The 20,830-nt window shown below is 41.0% G+C and overlaps 4 non-coding genes and 2 pseudogenes across 4 annotated transcripts; 1 reads left to right on the forward strand and 5 right to left on the reverse strand.

The window, feature by feature from the left end:
- Nucleotides 1-7,871: 7,871 nt before the first annotated feature.
- On the reverse strand, nucleotides 7,872-8,034 carry LOC119062732 (U1 spliceosomal RNA). Its single transcript, XR_005085034.2, has one exon. It is a non-coding gene; the product is annotated as a U1 spliceosomal RNA (small nuclear RNA).
- A 1,804-nt stretch (nucleotides 8,035-9,838) lies between these two features.
- LOC119062731 (U1 spliceosomal RNA) lies at nucleotides 9,839-10,000 on the reverse strand. Its single transcript, XR_005085033.2, has one exon. It is a non-coding gene; the product is annotated as a U1 spliceosomal RNA (small nuclear RNA).
- Nucleotides 10,001-13,948: 3,948 nt separating this feature from the next.
- LOC119062706 (60S ribosomal protein L10-like) lies at nucleotides 13,949-14,792 on the reverse strand (annotated as a pseudogene).
- Nucleotides 14,793-17,001: 2,209 nt separating this feature from the next.
- On the reverse strand, nucleotides 17,002-17,148 carry LOC119062714 (uncharacterized; annotated as a pseudogene).
- Nucleotides 17,149-17,702: 554 nt separating this feature from the next.
- LOC119062715 (U1 spliceosomal RNA) lies at nucleotides 17,703-17,863 on the reverse strand. The gene has a single exon (XR_005085020.2). It is a non-coding gene; the product is annotated as a U1 spliceosomal RNA (small nuclear RNA).
- A 905-nt stretch (nucleotides 17,864-18,768) lies between these two features.
- Nucleotides 18,769-18,872, forward strand: LOC119062722 (U6 spliceosomal RNA). Its single transcript, XR_005085025.2, has one exon. It is a non-coding gene; the product is annotated as a U6 spliceosomal RNA (small nuclear RNA).
- The last annotated feature ends 1,958 nt before the right edge of the window (nucleotides 18,873-20,830 follow it).

The following is a 20,830-nucleotide window of genomic DNA, read 5'->3' on the forward strand; positions in this document are numbered from 1 at the left end:
ATAATCACTAGAGCAACCACTAAAAAATAATACAAAGTAGTACAACTAAAAAGACAGTAGCTGAATTAAAATAGAATTCTAAAAATATTTAAGTAGAACAGAAAAGAAGGAAAAGAGAAACAAAAAACAGAGAGGGAAATAGAAAACAAATGCTGTAATAAAATGTTCTAAATCCAACCATGTCAATAGTTACATTAAATGTTAAACACTCCAATTAAAAGGGAGGGTGTGTCAGAACAAATTTTAAACACATGCCTCAACTATATTCTCTCAACTATAAAAACAGGTATTTCTTGCAACAGTAAGCATAAGGAGGCTGAAGTGACTATATTAATATCAGATAAAGTAGACTACAAGACAGTAAGTATTCCCAGAGATAAAGAGGAGTATCTCATGGGGTAACAGGGCCAATTCGTCAAGAAGACATAATAGCCTAAGTAAGCACCTCACGCCAAAGTCCTCCCAACAGTCCATAAGGCCTGGTGCAGCCACAGCTTGCTCGGCCAGCTTCACCCCACAACCACCCTCTCCTACTCCTTTCCTGTCTCTAACTCAAGTCACCCCCTCCATCCTAAGGGCCCTGGCATCCCTTTAATCCTGTCTTACCTCTGACTTTTACCTTTTTATCCCAACTCCTTTCTTTCTTAATGTCCTGGCATAGATATCACTTCCTCTAAAAAGTTTCTCTGGATTATCCCCGCCCCCCAGACAAGGAGGCTGAGATCTAGCAGGTATGCTTCCTTCTCCTCCCGCCCTTCAAAGTACATTAATTACTAACTCAAGTCTGTTTCTTCTGCAGTATTATATACTCCTAGAAGCCAGGGCCATACATCTTTTCTAACCCCAAGGTTCAGGTAATATATGTGTAATTAAAAAATAAAGTCTGGATAAAGGTTCTGAAACTCATCTTTTGGCTTTTAGAACTCATAATCTGTAGTTACTAATCTTCTGGATGGGCTGAACTGAGAATACAACCAGGAAACAATTTCTCCCCCCCTGCTGCCCTCAAGTATACTCTGTCAGTTGGCTCTCCCTCCCCCTTCTCCTAAGACACATCGCAGGCAGACTCCATAGTCTTTCAGTCACTTTGAGATATTCAAGCACAATCTCATTTCAGGTAATAAACTGTCTAGTCCTGTTCTTCATCAGTGCCACCTACGGAGGTGGCAGCCATCTCCTACAGGCACCATGGCTGCCATTAGACCCATTTTGTAACCCAAGACTGTCAAACAGAGGAGCAAGAAGTTCATCCAGCACCAGCAGACTAAACAGAGCTGATGGAAACCTAGAGGCACTGACAACAGGATGTGCAGAAGATTCAAGGGTTAGATCTTGATGCCCAGCATGGGTTATGGGAGCGACAAAAAAACAAAGTACATGCTGCCCAGTGGCCTTTGGAAATTCCTGGTGCACAACGTCAAGGAGCTTGTAGTGCTGTTGATGTGTAACAAATCTCACTGTGCTAAGATTGCTCATGTCTCCTCAAAGAACTGCAACTCCACTGTAGAAAGAGCAGCCAGATGACCACCAGAGTCACCAATCCCAATGCCAGGCTGCACAACGAAGAAAGTGAATAGACAGATTGTATACACATTATATTTGTTAATAAAACCCTAACATTAACCAATAAGATGACAAAAGCCTTTGTACATAGCTGATGCTCTTTGTAGCTTTTGGCTTCATCCTAATACCTGTTCTTTTGTGGGAGAGATTAGTGGGCCCTTCAGGTAACTCCACTCCACTGTACAGAACCCTGTACAGGTCTTTGCCCTCTCCTGCTGACTTTTTGCTACATCTCTAGCCTCTCTGTTGGGATTCTTCCTTCCTTCATAGGTGAGGTCCCTTTAGGTGGCGTGGCTACTGGAAACAGAGTCTATATTTACCCCACCAACTGGTGGAAGTGTGACCACTACAACTGCTACTCTCCCATATTCAACCAGTCATCAAGGACTGTTTCAAGTAGGGAGCAGATGGTATTCTCCCTGGCCTATAAATTCCAGGTAACACGCTACGTTCTCTTCATGCCACCTTGTTGACAGCTGAGGTGAGCTGACACATTTCTACTGTTCAACAGCGTGGGACACAGGCCCCCATCTCTCCTGCTTGCAAGTACCACAATTCTCTCCATGGGGTTCACCTGAAGGGTCCCTTACTTGGCTTGAGGCTGGGAAGGACAGCAAAAGACACAGCATTTTATTCTTGCAAATGTTTTTTTTTTTTAAAGAATCTCTTCCACTGACACCCCTACCATTACTCCATCACCTTCTCTTAGACAAGCCTGAGAGGGTGATGGAGCTGAAGGTCTGAGGACCATTTTGGCCATCTCCTGAGAAACCCTGCTTAAGACTGTGAGGAAACGTGTCACCCCTTGTTCTCTACTCTTAAGCATTAGATGCATCTGTGTCTACTCAGACACAGATGAAGTCCTGCTTCATATCTGGTTGGTGTAACTTCTGGATCAACTTCATCCCTGATCTAGCTTAATGTCAAGAATTTGAAGATGCAGAATGTTCAGGAATGTCCAGTAGGTAAGAAACGTCTTAAAACTCTGCTTCTCACACTGAAGGGTATGAACAGACAGACACCAGAAGTTATATGCCTATTTTAAACATCAATTTTTATGTTAAAACACACATAAAAACACACTGTGGAATAATACTCAGCCATTAAAAAGAATGAAACCGCCCTGGCTGGCGTAGCTCAGTGGATTGAGCGCGGGCCTGCGAACCAGAGTATCGCGGTTCGATTCCAGTCAGGGCACATGCCTGGGTTGCAGGCCAGTTCCCAGCAGGGGACTCACGAGAGGCAACCACACATTGATGTTTCTCTCCCACTCTTTCTCCCTCCCCTCCCCTCTCTCTAAAAATAAATAAATAAAATATTTAAAAAAAAAAAAAGAATGAAACCTTGACATTGTGACATGAATGGACCTTGAGGAGGATATAATGCTCAGTGAAATAAGTCGAAAAGAGAAAGACAAATATTATGATTTCACTCATATCTGGAATCTAAAACAAACAAACAAACAAAACAAAAGCAAACTCAGAGATACAAAGAAAGATTGGTGGTTACCAGAGAAGAAAGGGGCTGAGGGATGGGCAAAAGGGTGAAGGGAGTTCAATTGTGATGAACAGTAATGATGATGGCTACTAACTAGACTTTTGGGGTAATCACTTTGCAGCACCTACAGATACTGAATTATAATGTTGTATACCAACTACTTACACAATAATCACACACACACACACACACACAGGTATGTTATGGGATAAAATGCAAAATTTTGAGGGGAGAAAAACATGACCTTCTAAACAAATTATTGAGCTCACTATTAACTACTTCACCTATAGACTCTAGGGGTGGTAAATAAATAAGTTTGAGAACCTTTTGAGGACACTTTTATTGGGTAGTTGGATCCTACACAAATTGGGGTATCCTTTTGGAAGTTCTCAGGAATGCTGTTGAGGCAAATGGAGGAACACTGTAGAGAAATTAGATCACCCTGACTACTCCACAGACCATCTAAGAGAACCTTCATAAGCCTCCCCTTCAATACGAAGAATGAAGAATGGAAAACTAAGACGGGTGAATCCAGGAGAGCTGGTTATGCTGAAAAAAGCCATCCTGGATCAAAGGCCAAAATGCCAGAGGTTTTGTTTGCCTGCAGCTTTTTTGTGTTTGTTCTTTTGAAGATTACCTGATCTACGTGTGCTATTTCTGCCTGTTCTCAGGCTGAGCTGCCTGTAGCCTGCAGGAAAAAAACCCTGGAAACAAAAACCCAGTGTTTAGAAGGAGCAAGGAAGAGGAGAGCTATGAAAGGTGGCCAGCCTCAGAGGACCCAGTGGATGGAATTACATTTGAAGGAAAAAGGGAATCAGCCAGAATCGGCCCTGCTGGAGGCCAGGGCCTAGAGAGAAACCTCAGGAAACTAACAGTAGGAAGACCTTATGGTTCCCTAGCACGAAACGAAATGAAGCAGGCTCCAAACAACGATTTAAGACCTCTCTTGAAAAATATCACTGCACTGGTAGAGAACATGTCATCTCATTAATTTAACTTGTGCTTTCCCCAAGAGCTCATATGTTTAGCATACACCTGTGTTTCCATCCAGCGCTGTTCAGAAACATGGACCAAGCTGCATTTGTCATTTCAACACAGTGCCTACCTCTCTTAAGAATCTTCTTCACTTTCACATAGTTTCCTTGTCTGACATACTCATGAAGCTGAGCTTCCAAAGAGTCATCTCTTAAGGAACCAAGCTGAACGGGACAGGGGATTGGAAGATGAACAGCTCGAGACATCCTGTTTCAAAAAGAAAGCAACATGTTTATTTTATTCTTTCACATTTTTTCATTAAAAAATTTTTTACATATTTCTTTCACTTCTGTCCATTTTCATTTATCATGAACAGAATTAGAGGAATAACTGCTGAAATTCTAGAAGATTAACATTTATTCTCAATGTTACTGTTGCAACTGAAGAACTGAATATATTTATTACTAATTCCCAAGATTAAAACAATGATTACTACTAGGAAAATTAGAAATGAACATCTTTGCTGTATCATTAAGATAACTAGGAGAGTATTAACTCTGAAAGGTTAGTGTGCAAATGCAGTCAGTCATTATGTTGGAATGCAGACAGTGTAATGTGGGTTGGGTTCACAGTTTAGTCTCTGAGGCTCTGTCACACCCATAACTATGTGACCTTGGAAAAATGATTTAACCCTGATAGACCTCAATTTCTTCCTCCGTAAATGGGGATAATAGTAATCAGAGGGTTGCTGAGAGGTGTAAACAAGCTGACATCTGTAAAAAGCTTAGAGCTGTGCCTGGCACCAAGTGAGCTCTCCGTGTTGTTAGCTGTTACTGTAGTACATGGTATGAACCATGCTCATAATATTTAACTTCCTCTTTTTAAAAATATTTGCCCTGGCTGGTATGGCTCAGTGGATTGAGAACTGGCTTGCAAACCAAAGGGTCACCGGTTCAGTTCCTGGTCGGGGCACAGGCCTGGGTTGCAGGCCAGATCCCCAGCTGGGGACGCATGTGGGAGGCAACCACACATTTATGTTTCTTTCCCTCTCTTTCTCCTTCCCTTCCCCTGTCTAAAAATAAATAAAATCTTTAAAATATATTTTTTATTTATTTTTAGAGAGAGAGGAAGGAAGGGATAAAAAAGGAAGTGAAACATCAATGTGTGAGAAAAACATTCATTGCATGTCCCAAATCAGGAACTGGCCTGCAACCCAGACATGTGCCCTGACTGGGAATTAAAATGGCAACCTCCTGGTTTGTAAACCAGTGCTCAACCAATAAGCCAAATCAGCCAGGGTGAAATTTTAACTTTCTACACATGGCATCCACACCTGACCATAATACAATCACATATTTGTGCAACATCTACCATGTGTTTCAAATGTGACAGATGCTATATACGTAAGGCACCTAAAAGTGGGTAGCTGCCATCACAATGCTCGGTCTGGCCAGGCAGACAAGAGGCACCAAGTTGGTGCTCCATAGACAGTAGGTAAGAGAAGGCATTCACATCCACATGAATCATCAAGCATGTACATCAAGGGCATAAGTGAGTACTACACAGAGAGAGACAGAGGGTGTGACATAAGGTGAAGTCAAAGAAAAAGCAACAGAGGCTGATATATTCGGTAGGTCTTCACTAGCCAGGAGGCTTTTAGGTTACTAAGAAGTAATAACCCCTCCTTAATTTATCCACTGACAAAAGGTGGAAAATGCTAACTTGGGTGTTTTAAATTTATTTCCTTTGGTATTTGTTAATACCCACATAAGTGACTAAAAGCAGCATCCCAGTAATCCAGTAATGCCACAACATTCTTAAGCAAACAAAGGTAACTAAGAAAGCACTGCTTAGTTTAAATATGAACTGAAGCTTTTACAGCAAGCTATCATGTCCTATTCCCATCTCTGCCTCCCTCCTTTAACCAGGTATAAAAGAGTGGCATTTTTCTATAATGATTTGGGTGTCCGATGGGGGCTGAATTGTACCTCCCCATTCATATATTGAAGCTCTCACCTCAGAATGTGACTGTACTTGGAAATAAGGTCTTTAAAGAGGTGATTAAGTTAAAATGGAGTTGTTAGAATGGGGTCATAATTCACTGTGACTGGTGTCCTTATAGGAAGAGGAGGAGACTTCAGTTTCAGGAGTGACTGCAAAGGAACCACCATGTAAAAAAGGCAGTAAGAGAGAGACCCCAGAAGAACCCTGCCCTGATGGTACCTTGATATTGAACTGTACGAAAATGGATTTCTGTCATTTAAACCCCCCATTCTGTACTATCTTGTTATGGGGGCTCTAGCAAAATAACACACCAAAAATAGCAAGTTATGTCATATGTCTTCATGAAAGGGGAGTCAGTCTATAGTAACTATCTCCACTTCATTCATCCATTCAGCTGGACTGGACCTGCACTGAGGGCCTGTTAATGTGGTGTTCTTCACCATATTCCTGACACTGAGCTGCTAACAAAGTCCCCAATATCTTCTTACAACTGGACAAATCCAATGTGCATTTTCAGGCTCTCTCATACTGAAATGTTCACCTGTATGTGACAATGCTGCTCAATCTTTTAATGCCTACTTATTTATTGTGATAAAATATATGCAACATAAAATTTACCATTTTAAACTTTAAAAAATTTTTTCAAAATATTTATTTAATTATTGTTCAAGTACAGTTTTCTGTTTTTTACTCTCACCCCAGTGCCCCCAGTGCTCCCCCCATTTTAAACTTTAAAAAAAAGATTTTATTTATTTTTAGAGAGTGGGGACAGGAGGGAGAGAGGAAGAGAAACATCAATGTGTGGTTGCCTCTCACACGCCCCCTACTGCGGACCTGGCCTGCAACCCAGGTGTGTGCCCTGACTGGGAATCAAACCCTTTGCTTTGAAGGCTGGCACTCAATCCATTGAGCCAAACCAGCCATAGCTCACTTTAAACATTTTTAAGTGTTCAATTCAGTGGCATTCGAGTATACATAAATATCACTGTGAAACCATCCATCTTGAGAACTGTTCTCATATTCCCAAATTGGGACTCCATACCCATTAAACACCAACTCCTCATTTTCTCCCTCCCCCAGCCCCTGGCAACCACCATTCTACCTTTTGTCTATATAATTTTGATTATTCCTGGTATCTCTTGTATGTGGAAATATACAGTATTAGTCTTCTTGTGACTGGCTTGTGTCACTATGTGTTCAAGGTTCATTCATGTTGTACCACACACCAGAATTTGCCTTTTAGCAGAGTAATATTCCATTATGTGTATGTATGGATACACATACACACCTCATTTTGTTTATCATGCTTCCACTGCTGGACAGTTTGGGTTGATTCTACCTTTGGCTATTGTAAATAATGCTGCTACAAACAGGAATATACAAATAACTTTTCAAATGAGTCTTCATTTCTTCTGTGTATATATCCAGAAGTAGGACTGCTAGATTATAGGGAAACTCCATGTTTCACTGAAATACCATATTGTTTTATATAGTGGTTGCAATATTTCTGTATTCCCACCAGCAGGATACAGAAATTCCAATTTTTCCAAATCTTTGCAAATACCTTATAGTTTTCATTGGAAGTTTTAGCTGCAAACTCATTTCAGTACTTTGCACTAGTGTGAAAAAAAACAAAAACAAAAACCACTCCTTTACTTTTTTAAGATCTTATTTACTTCTTTAGAAAGGAAGGAAACTTCAGTGTGTGATTAACTATCACACATCTACTGAGAAGGCCTGTAACCCAGGTATATACATTGAGTATAAATCATGGTAGTCAGTCATCGCTCAGTACATTAAACCACTTCAACACTCCCCTTAAACTAAGTTATTAGGGGAGAGCGCGAACGCAGTCCCCACTACCACAAATTATGCAGTTGAGTTTCCCACATTTGGGGAAATCACAGAGGTCAACACACCCAGAGTGCAATGAGTGAGCCTCACCCTGGGAAAACCACCTTCATGATCATGGCATCTCCCCTGCCAGGTAAGTATGAACAGTGTCTTTTTTCCAGTCATCACAATTGTCCTCAACACACTTTAAAATCATGGTCAATTATACTGGGAGTTCTGTAGGTCTTCAGTTGGAAACTGCAGTGTTATTTATAGGACAGAGACTAAAGTACTTTTGGGTGCCTTAAGGAAATTTTGCCCATGAATACACTCACACCAGCAGTCACCACGCTACTCATCTACATAACCCCACCTCTTGTTACTCTGTATCACTAACACTTGCAGTGGATAAATTTGCTGTTGCTACACCTGGTGACAATCTAGAAGACAATCATCAACAGGTAGCTGGGGACAGTTTTCAATTCCTTGCCTTCTGGGCACAGGTTCTTACATGGATCTGTTTTGATGAGTCTGAATCCTGAGCTGCGGGGCAGGGCAGTTTGGGAGGCAGAGGCCCACCGCCTGGCCCCAGGGCAAAGCGTCACTGCGGTTGTGCCAGGGCTGAGTTTGCAGCTCCACTCTGAGCCTAGGTACTACCCTCAGTCTCTCTGTCTCCATTTCCCCAAATTGTAAAGTAGGAGTAAAATGTTTGCCTACTTAATAAGGTTTCTGTGAGGACTAAGACAATGTGTGTAACATACACCCTCAAGCCCCTCCAACCCTACCTGGGCCATTCCACTCCTGGACAGGTGCCCTGTTGGTGTGAAGAAAAAAAGCATTCGGCCTGGCTTTGGTAACAACCTGAATGCTTCTCTCTTTTTAGACAATGAAAACAGATGACACATGGTTGTTTTGTTTTTTTTTTGGCCTTTTTGCTAGGCACTCTGGGCAAGACAATTCTGCAGCAACTATAGTACTAAAGGCTTTGCTGTTGTGTGTACAGGCATAACTACCTCTCCCTTTCAGGGTCTCTGGCTGACCCTAAGTATAAAACTGGCTGATATCCTTTAACAACATAAAAGTATTCACATTAATTTAGCCCTGGCTGGTGTAGGTCAGTGCATTGAGCGCGGGCCTGCAAACCAGATGAACATGGTTCAATTCCCAGTCAGGGCACATGGTCAGTGCATTGAGCGCGGGCCTATGAACCAGACGATCATGGTTCAATTCCCAGTCAGGGCACATGCCTGGGTTGCAGGCCAGTTGCCAGCAGGGGATGCACCAGAGGCAACCATACAATGGTATTTCTCTCCCTCTCTCCTTCCCTTCCCCTCTAAAGATAAATAAATAAAGTCTTTTAAAAAAAGTATTTATTTATTTAATGTAAGTTTACCTGACACAGATGCCTTCATAAAAAAAATGGAGACCCAAAGAAGTGACAAAACCTAAATGCTTTTTATATGAAATTGAACAAAGAAGCAATTGTGAAAAAATAACTAGTGTGTATGGGAAGGCTAAAGGTAAATGAGAATTGTTTTAACAAGGTCTGTTTGTACTAAATTTTCGGGCTTTGACTCCCCTTCCCTGGTAATGTTTCTTTTCCCCTGGTATAGAGAAAGTATCTCTTAAGAGGAGCTTTATCTTCTCTCAAAGATAAGAAAGGGCAGAATGCTTATCACACATCAGCTGTTTCTTCACATACCTAGGGTAGTGATTCAGTAACTAAGTTGGACGGCAGACACCCGTTCCACATTCTAACAGACACAACTTACTATATATTATTAATCTCTCAACAACTCACAACTTACCAACAATAAACTCACTCCTCTCATTGTACTAAAATAAAACAAAGCCCAAAGTAAGTTTCACATTGACAACAAAAACATCAATCGAACCTAGAAGAAAAAACGCCTCCTGGTGGCTCCCTTAAGTGCGTCAAATATCTGCTCTTTAAACACAATAAACCAGGGGAGAGCGCGAACGCAGTCCCCACTATCACAAATTATGCAGTCGAGTTTCCCACATTTGGGGAAATCGCAGGGGTCAGCACAACCGGAGTGCAATGGATGAGCCTCGCCCTGGGAAAACCACCTTCATGATCATGGTATCTCCCCTGCCAGGTAAGTATGATTTGCTCTTGATCTAGACAGGATCCACTGCTGGTCACATCACTGTACGATTCGGGTGACACCTGAAAGGACTGTAATTGGCCTTTATCTACATATAACGAACAAAAAAAATCAGATTTTCGTGCTGTATCTTAGTATTGGTAACAGTGGAATACAATGCGTAATTTCCCAGAAAACGCGGTTCCAAACGGCCCTAAATCTGTAATCTACATACTCCACCTCCCGGCGTTACGTCACGCGCAGCCCAGTAGTTCAGAGCCAGCAGCTGCAAACGTCCTCAAAGGTTTAGGAAGATCGTTTCCTCCTCCCACTTTCCCCAAAGTAAGTGACGCCAGCACAGAAATTTTCCTGACACGAACTGCCTGACCTCCCGCACCAACTTTCGCTGTATGCGAAGGTCTTCGGATCTCTGTGTGGAGTTCTCCTTGAGTAAAGTGATCAGAAGCCGTTTTAGCTGCAAACCGGACTAGGTGGTCCGTAGAAACCAACGTGCCACACCAGCCCTGCACCGTATCCTCCTGACAGGGGAGGAGCAGGGATTCGAATGGAGAATGCCTGCCAGCAACTGCGATGAACAGATGTCCTCCAGAGGATACACAGGGTCCATCTGCAGGGATTGGATGGATTTTTTTCCTTCTGATCTCTGAGTTTTTGTTTGTTTTTAAAAGGTCTCACATTCATTACTGAACCAGCCTACAGGTACAGAAAAATATTAGCAAAGATAAAAGTCATTCTGCCAATAATTTTCCAATAAAACACACCCAACTATCCAGATAATCACAATCTTTTCAGTGATATGGAAAGATGCAAGCAACCTGGATACAGTATAAATATGTTAGCCATCTCATGCGCAATTTCTTATTGACACAGCTTGGTTCTCCATCGTCTCCTCTCACAGTTTTCATCCAAATCTATTGGGTAATGGGCCGATTCTGTTTTTGTTTCTTGAACAGGAATGTCTTGATCCTGAAAGTCTTGTGAGAAGACGTGTAAAAAGAGTCAAAAGCATGCACCATGATGACAGAGTGGCTGTGAGTTTTTTTGCTAGATAAATACATTTGAAAACCTGTTTTGGTGCTGTTTTATTTTCCCAGCATCTTACGTGTTTTGAACTAGGTAAACCTCTTGGCCTCCAGTCTACTTACTATAGGAGGAAAGTCTGACCTGTATGGTTCATTTGATTCTTCAGACTCTAGATGACATTTTACTCGCCCCTCAACCACCTCATCTTGCTCCCTTACACAAGAGCATAGCACATTTCCTCAGTCCTCTGGTTCGAGATCCAACAGTCATCTCCTCCTCTACTTCCATTTCCTCAGCTCTGCGGGAGGAGGCCATAACCCTACTGCTCCTAATTCATGTACTTGCACTCACATCTTCATTGCTTGGCTTTCCTTTTATACTTATCTTTTAAATTCCCTCTCCCCTGCTGTTTCATACAATGCACAGATAATGTATTACAGAATACTACACCTGAAACCTACATAATTTTATTAACCAAGGCCACCCTAATAAATTCAATTTTAAGAATCAATCAATTAGCAACTAGAGTCCTTCTCAATAATAAGACAAACAACCCAATTAAAATTGAAGACAAAAAAATTTGAATAGACATTTCATCAAAGATGACATATGAATGGCCAATAAACACAGGAAAAAATGCTAATATCATAAATACTTGGAAAAATTAAAACTACACTATATGCCTACCAAAAAATGACCACAATTTAAAGAAGCAGGCAATACTAAATGCTGGCAAGAATATGGACAAACTGGGACCCTTATGCATGGCTGGTGGGAATGCAAAATGGTAAAGCCACTTTGAAAGTTTGGCAATTTCTTCTTCTTTTTTTTTCAGGTGTTTTTTTTGTAATATTTTATTTATTTATTTTTCGAGAGAGGGGAAGGGAAGGAGAAAGAGTGGGAGAGAAATATCAATATATGGTTACCTCTTATATGTCCCCTGCTGGGAACTGGCCTGCAACCCAGGCATGTGCCCTGACTGGGAATTGAACCGTGATACTCTGGTTCACAGGCCCTCGCTCAATCCACTGAGCTACGCCAGCCAGGGCTTTATTTTTAATTAAAGTATAGTTGACATACAATATTACATTAGCTTCAGGTATACAGCATAGTGATTCCACACTTACATTCCTTATTATGTGAAGAGCACAATAAGTTTAGTAATTATCGGTCACCATAAAAGTTATGATAATAATATTGACTAATTTTCCTATGCTGTACATTACATCCCCGTGACTTATTTTTTTAAATATAACTGGAGGTGTGTACCTTTTATTCCTCTTTACATTTTTAACCTATCTCCCCATCCCCAGTAGTTTCTTTAAAAGTTAAATATGCACTAACCATGTAACTGGGCCATTTTTCTCATTATGTTTTTAGCCAAGAGAAATGAAAACATATGTGTCTTTATAATGACTTATATGCAAGTGCCCACAAAGGCATTATTATTTATAATAAACTGAAAACTGGAAATAACTGAGGTGTCTATCAAGAGGAGGACTTGATATGCCCTGGCTGGAGTGACTCAGTGGACTAAGTGCTGGCCTGTGAACTGAAGGATAACTGGTTCAATTCACGGTCAGGGCACAAGCCTGGACTGCAGTCCAGGTCCCCCGTGGGGTTGTGTGAGAAGCAACCAGTCAATGTATCTCTCACATATCGATCTCTCTCTCCCTCTCTTTTTCCCTCTCTTCCCATCTCTCTAAAAATAAATAAATAATTTTTTTAAAAAAAGTAGGATGGATAGACAATATGTGGTATATCCATTTAGCCATAAAAAGGAACAAAATAATGATAAATGCAGGAATATGGATGAACCTAAAAATCATGCTATGTGAAAGAAGTCAGACACAAAACAGTATAAACCATATGATTCCATTTTATAAGAAATTTCAAGACCAGGTAAATCTACAGAGACAGAAACTAGATCAGTTGTGCCTATGGCTAGGGATGGGGGATGGGAACCAGGAAAGAATGAAAATGGGAACAGTGGAATTTGGGGGCCTGTCATAAAATGCTCTAAAACTATATTGTGGTGATGGTTGGACAACTGTGTAAATATATTAACCATTAAACTATATAATGGATGAATGTTATCGTATATATTATACCTCAGTAAGGTGGTTATAAATGTCAAGTAAAAATAGAGCCTTTGTCTTTATAGATACATACTGAAATAATTGTGGCTGAAGCACTATAACACTCATGAAGTTTATTTCAGAATAGTCACTATGGGGGATTTAGGGTGTAGAGGTATAGGTGAAACAAGATTGGCCTTGAGTTGATCACTTATGCAGCTGGGTGTGGTCTATTTTAGTCTACATTAGACGTTTTTCATAATATAAAGGCTTAAAAGAATAAAGGTAAGTTTCACGAAGGATACCACCCTTTCCCTCATGATTATGAGTACCTTGATATGCTGATACCCTAGCTTCCCTGTGTGAGTGGGGGCGGATGGAAAGGAGGAGCACGAGGGACAGCCCCTGGATTGTATACTTCATAGGTGCAAAAGGTATTAAAAGTATAGATCAGATTTAGGGATCATCTTTTCCTCCTTTCCTTCCTCTCATATCCTACATTTAATCCTGAGCAAGCAAGTCTTGTTTTTTTTCCTTAAAAATATGTTCAGAATCTGACTCCTCACAACTTCCAGGGTTACCCCTTAGGGACGAGGCCCTCTCATCTCCTGCTGGAAGTTTGCAGTAGTCTCTGACCTTCCTTCTTCAGTCCTTGCCCCCTCAGTCTATTAGCAATAGCAGCCAGGGATCCTCCTAAAGCCTAAGTCCAATCAGGTCACACCTCTGCTCAAAACTAATTAACGCAATTCTGAGGAAACAGAAGAGGATGGAATATTTACCAATTTCTTTTTTGGACAGGAAATAGGATTTATTGGTGGGCACAAGTAAGGAACAACACTGAAGCCCTCAGAAGTACAGGGCCCACCATTTATTTGTCCAGGGGCCAAGATTTGAGATGTATTTGACCTCAGAGCCATCTGGGGTAAGCTGCTTTTTGGCCACCATGTCTTCGAATTCATCTGCATTAAATCTGGTAAAGCACAGTACTTAGAGATGTGGCTTTTTTATTGACCAAGGAACTTGAACTTGGCCTAGAATAGAACCTCAATCGCATACTCCTTGATCCGCAGTTTGGTGCAGATGGACATGGTAACTTGGCCAATATGGGCCCTAGACACTAAGTCCTGGGGCTTTCTGATGGCATCCCATATAACTGTCCAGACCCTGCAGCCCCAGCACAGGACAGCATCTTGTTGATGAGGTTGCTGTGGAAGGCAGAGAACCATACTCAGTCAGATATGAAAGCCATCCTGGCCACATCTTTCCACCATGTGTTTGTTGGCACAAATATAGGCAAGCTCCAGGGCTTCAGAGGAGAGCTGCTCACATGCATCTGACACCATGTAGCCACAGAATGGGAACTCACCCACTTTTGCCTTTTTCTGCCATAGGTCAAAGATTTAGACCTTAGCTCTGGCTAGTGTGGCTCACTGAACTGAACACCAGTCAGCAAATCAAAAGGTCGCTGGTTCGATTCCCAGGCAGAGCACATGCCTGGATTTTGGGCCAACTCCCTGGTTGGAGGTATGCGAGAGGCAACAGGGTGATGTATCTCTCACACATCAATGTTTCTCTCCCTCTTGTTCTCCCTCCTTTCCTCTCTATGAAAAAAAAAGGAAAAAGGAAAAATGCAGATCTTTGCATCAAGGACACCTTGGCAGAAGGGAGACTTTGGGAACCACTTGTTCTAACAATGGGCAGTGGGGTGGTGGCCATGGCAACACCAGAGGGGAACCGCAGGAAAAGAGACAATTTATTTTATGAAACCAGCAATACTTTGATACTAAGCCAGATAAAGACCATATAAGAAAACTATGGACTGTTCTCCCTTATGTACATAGACACAAAATTTCATTAAAATTGCAAACCAAATCTAGCAATGTACAAAACGGGTAATACATCGAATCAAGTGGAGTTTATATAGGAATGCATAGTTGGTTTAACATTAGAAACCTCAATCCTCATAACTCTGCATATCAACAGATTAAGCAAATGCAGAAAAAGTAATTAAAATTCAATACCCACTTATGAGAATAACTTCCCAAAGTATGATTATCTTGACAAATGGTATTATTAAAGTCCTACAACTAATATACCTAATGGTGAAAGATGGAATGCTTTTCCTCCTGATTAGGATGAAAATAAGCATGACTACTTTAACCACTTTTATCCAACATTGTACTGAAGATCCTAGCAAGAGCATAAGGCAAGGAAAATAAATAAAAGCTGAAGTTTGGAGAGAAAGTAAAACTGTCTTTATTCACATATAATGACAGTTTATATAGAAAATTCTAAGCATTTATCCAAAAACATCCTCTTAAAACTCAGAACTGAATTTAGCAAAGTCTCAGGATACAAAATTAATATATAAAAATCGAGTGTATTTCTTTTTTTTTTAAAGATTTTATTTATTTATTTTTAGAGGGGAAGGGAAGGAGAGAGGGAGAGAAACATCAAAGTACAGTTGCCTCTCCTGCAGGGGTTGCATCCCCTGCTGGGAACTGGCCTGCACCAAGGCATGTGCCCTGGCTGGGAATCGAACCACGATCCTCTGGTTTGCAGGCCTGCGCTCAATCCACTGAGCTACACCAGCCAGGGCTGTATTTCTCTTTTAAAAAACATTTTATTTTTAGAGAGTGGGGAAGGGAGGGAGAAAGAGAGGGAGAGAAACATTGATCTGTTGCCTCTCACACGCCCTCAACCAGGCATGTACCCTGACCAGGAATTGAACCAGGGACCTTTTTTTTTTGTCACTGGCTAGTGCTCAATCCATTGAGCCACACCAGCCAAGGCTCAATTGTATTTCTATGTACCACCAATAAACACTTAAAAACCAAAAGTCAAAAGTCAATACTATTTTCCTACCATTCACATTTATTTTTTTTACTGAATTTATTGACTCAACAAAAACTACCACTAGCATTTCTCCACACCCTTTCTTCTATCACCCTACACAGGTGACAACATACTAATTCTTTTTATGGGTAGAAGGGGCAAAATCATAACACTTTCTTTTAAACCCCAAAGTCTTGCCAATATTCTCATTTTTCCAAGAGAGGTGTCAACAAGTAATAAAGGTATAGAACTTAAAGTTACTAAGGGAGTCAACTGAAGAACTAAGAATTGTACCATAAATATAAGAAAAGGATAGAGGAGAGAAGGTACTTTGGTGGGAAATTTCAGCTAAATCCTTAGTGTAAGTGCTAGCACAGAGTATTATTTAGTGAGTTAACTGACGAAACAACTAAAAGAGTTTTCAAAGTAGTACTCTGGAGAGAAGGAAGGGGACAGGGTAAGAAAGACTGGGTCAGGGGTTATTTTTTTCAGATTGAGCCTTTCTACATGGGTGTTTATAAAAATCACATGCATAACTCTACTTCAATAAAATTATTTTGGGGAGAAAACAAAAGCAAAGCAAAGTCTAGGAGAAAACACAAAAGACTGTCACTAGCACAGATTATACTGTAGTCCAGTATTTAATTTGGGGGGGGACATCTAAAAATATAGCTAACGAGACATACATGAATGGGAGTGAAAACCCCATCTAATATAACTACCCAGTTTAGGAAAGTCTAAGTGATAAATTATAAAACTCCCAGCCTTCTGCAAAATAACTTATCACTTAACATTCTTACTCAACAAACTTAAGACGTTCCCCCTTAAATTTCGCACCCCCCTTTACCCTACGTGTATTGTTTTGCTCAATCTTCCCTGGAGACATCTTCCTGTTTATCTTCACAACAATTAGGTGCAAAAACAGATGCAGATAAGTAGTGTGAAGTCATCCCTCTACTGGTCAACTGAATAATTACACCCTACTCTGCTAGACAACTTTGGTGTATGTGAATCAACAAAGCGCACACAGTTAAGGCATGCCCATTGTTGAACATAGACTAAAACAGGGGAGAGCAGAAATGCAGCCCCCCACTACCACAAATTATGCAGTTAAGATTTCCACAGTTGGGGAAATTGCAGGAGTCAGCACACCCAGAGTACAATAGGTGACCACCTTCATGATCACCGTATATCCCCTGAGAGGTAAGAATGAATTGCTGGCATTTCCAGGCATCTTATCCTCAGATTTCAAACACTCAACACATATGGTCACTCTCTTCATGCAAGTCCTAGACCATCGCAAAATAAAAATTTTCTCCAAATCACAGTAAAAGCCAAACAATGACATTTTGGTTTCCTGTAATATTTGCAAAAATCAGAAATGTGTATGTACAATATAAGTAAGACACTGCACTCATTTGCATACCCCAAGCACCTTTCAGTGACATCATTTAATAGCTCTGTGACAGTCTTACCCTACTTAATGCAAAAGAGATTTTGCAGATGTGATTTAAGGATTTGAGGTGGGAAGACTACCCTAAACTATCCAGGTGGGCCTACTGTTGCTACAGGGGCCCCAAATAGAAAAATAGGAAACAGGCCAGCCACAGAAACACATGTAAGAACAAGACAGAAGAGATGTCAACCTAGAGAAAATACTAAACTTGCTGAGTGTAAAGTGGAAGAAGAAACAACAAAGAATATATACACCTAGCCCCCCCCCCGGAAGTACCTTACCAAAGTCTTCCCTTAGACAGACTTGACCAGGGGAGAGTACAAACACAGTCCCCACTACCATGAATTATGCAGTCAAGTTTTCCACATTTGGGGAAATCACAGGAGTCAACACTTCCAGGGTGCAACAACTGAGTTTCACTTTGGGAAAACACACTCCTGACCAAGGCATCTCTCCTGCCAGGGAAGTACAAGCTGATGGTATCAATAGGCACTTAACCCTCAGGTTCAAATCACTATAAAGATAGGATGCCTTTTATTATGCATTCCATTGACCCTCTTCTATAATAAAGACTCTCCCAACTACAATTACCATGCAGCAATATTTTGTATATCTGGATATTGTCTTAGGAGACATATGTCTAGTGTGAGCACTATCAGCAATCACTGCCCATATCTACATATCCCACACTCCTTTTGATGATCTCATTTAGCATCCTTTTCCTAACATAGTGGTGCTGTTCAAATAAAACAAGGTAAAGATAATCTACAGATTCAGAGATTAACAAGATAAATTTGTTCTTTACTTCAAGAGCTTGGAATTAATGACATCACTGTGACATCTGGCACAGGTCATCAAGGTACTAGCTACGTAACTGAAAGGTCAGTTTGCATCTAAATTTCAATTTCATCTAAAAAGATGAAATTTGGCAAAACTGTGTTTAAAATTCCAGCCCATGTATTGCTAAAATAGTTTGTCAGTTCAAAGTTTCAAGCACAAGTACTAAACATGCTCTTCCAAATATGTGACAAAAGATCACCCTTACTTGAAAGATCAATTGCACATACACTAATTCTAATTTTGAACCAACTGAACTAGGGAAAAGCTCACACAGGGACATCTACATTTACACATTTGAAGAAGTTGAAGAGATCCACATAGTGGGAGTGTGATGATGGCCCTCACTGTTGAAAATCCATCTACCTTCCTAAGACTGTCTCCCCTGCCAAGCAAGAATAAGTGCTGCTTCATTTACCCTTCAACTTTCTCGTGATTCCTGAGCCCTCTTAGACTCATACTTCGAAAAGAACATATCCTGTCTTAGGCAATGGTTAATAATCCACATATTTCATGTCCGGATAATAAATATTACCAGGTGCTAGCTTAGGCAGCATATATACTAAAATTGGAACAATACAGGGATCAGCATGGCTCATGCACAAGAATGATACACAAATTCGTGAAGCTTCCATATTAATAAACTATACACAGACACTCAGGGTCTGGCACAAATAACGCCCTTTTTATTACAAATTATTTTATTACAAAATCATAAGCATGCAATTCTGTAACATAACAATATCACACTCAAGCACAGCATATAAAATTTTAGGTGAAATGTTCAAATTAAAACTATATATTATTACACCCATATTATTACCCTACCAACCACACTCAAGCAGGCGTTACTTCTGCCACACCCTGTATTAATGCTTATTTAATATGTTTTAAATGGCTTACCAATTAAATCCTTCAATTCTTCTCTAAAAACCTGTTTGAGAAAACCTGACACTATAATCCCATAATCCTATATCCTCTCACACGCACACCCACTGGGGATGGACCGGCAACAGACCCATGTGCCCCACCAGGGCTCTGGCCGAACTCAAGCATGTGCCCTGATAAGAATAGCACCCCCAACTTCTTGGTGTACAGGGTAACACTCCAACCAACTGAGCCACACTACCCCGGGTGATTATACAGAGATTTTTTAAAAATCTTGAGAACGAACATGAAAACAATAATTACAGACAACTCAAGCGTCAGAATAAGACAGAGATAACAATTGTAGAGCTACAGATACAGCCAACTACCGGTAGTTTCTTAACTCTTCAATGCCAATAAAACACAATTCTAAACGACAGATTCTACTGAATTTCACCAAACTAACTGAAGAGCTATCTTTTAATGTATTAATGCCATCTCTTTTTCGCCCAAGACACTGGTTGCTTTATAAGCATAAACATGAATTCTCCCTGTGGACAACTCATGAAATGTCCACTGTGTGCCCATACGTGGATAATACTAGAGGTTATGCAACGTATTGAGTGGCAAACAAACCACATTTTGATCAGCCCTACCAGACCTTCTCTGCCACACCAAACAGGGGACAAACAATTCTCGAATTCTGCCATTTCAAGGAAGCTTGCGGTAGAAAAAAAAAAGGGTATTAGGCTTTAACTTTGGCTTCAAGAAAACTGTACTATGAGCTCCTGTGTTCTCTTTTCCCTCGTGGAATTGTTGCGAGCACTTGAAATGGGTAAGATTTGCTAACTTGGTCAACATACTTTTCCTTCCTTAGATATTATGTATTTAAGGGCTCTAATTTGCACTATTTAGGGAGTTCTTTTAGAAAGAAAAGTTGAAGCTAAGAATCGTCCTCCAGTTCCTGAAAGGAATCATAACTCACCCAGGCAAGGAAAGACTTCGTAAATCACCTCTCGAGTCTCTTAAGGTCCTGTTTTAGAAGCGGTCCATTCCGAACTCGGTACCAGAACTCAACTACTCCATCTCAGAACAGGGGGTGCCCATGCTCAACCCACTAGGGGGATATTACCTACTTATTTTTTCCAGCTATTTTTTAAGCTAGACAGGCCGTTAAGAGTCAACGGTTTCAGAATCCACCTTTTTCAAACTGGACTCGCGGAAAGGCGTGGGTGGAGGCCGGAATGGGGCGCGGAGCAATCCTCGCGGAGGTGGCAGGCTAGCCCACAATTCCTCGCGAGGGCGAAGGCAGGCAAGATGAGGGGCCAAGCAAGGGGGCAACAGGCAAGAAAGGCTGAGGCTGGGAACTCTATAATGGGGACAGAGATTAATCCTTATATATCCGTTTCATATCCCAAATAGGTAACTGGCCGGTGTGTGCGCGATTATTCCCACTCAGGCGATCATTCTCACTAACGAGCTTGAGGTTTCACCCAATGGGCCAGGGCAGAAATGAGAATATGTGGTGCTTAGGGTCCACTGAGCCTGGCTTCCAATCTTTAGATCTGCATCTATCTTTTCACTGTGAGAGTATACTTTTAATGAGGGAACTGCAGTGGGATTTGTAAGATTTACGACAGAAATAACGCGGCCGTTTAGCAATATAGTATGCCTCCGCAGAGCGGCAAAGCACAAGGCCTCGTGCCGCCTGACAAGAGACCCCGCCCCTTCCG

Source organism: Artibeus jamaicensis, unplaced genomic scaffold, assembly GCF_021234435.1.
Source record: "Artibeus jamaicensis isolate MK-2021 breed Jamaican fruit bat unplaced genomic scaffold, CSHL_Jam_final contig_1998, whole genome shotgun sequence".
Taxonomy (NCBI): domain Eukaryota; kingdom Metazoa; phylum Chordata; class Mammalia; order Chiroptera; family Phyllostomidae; genus Artibeus; species Artibeus jamaicensis.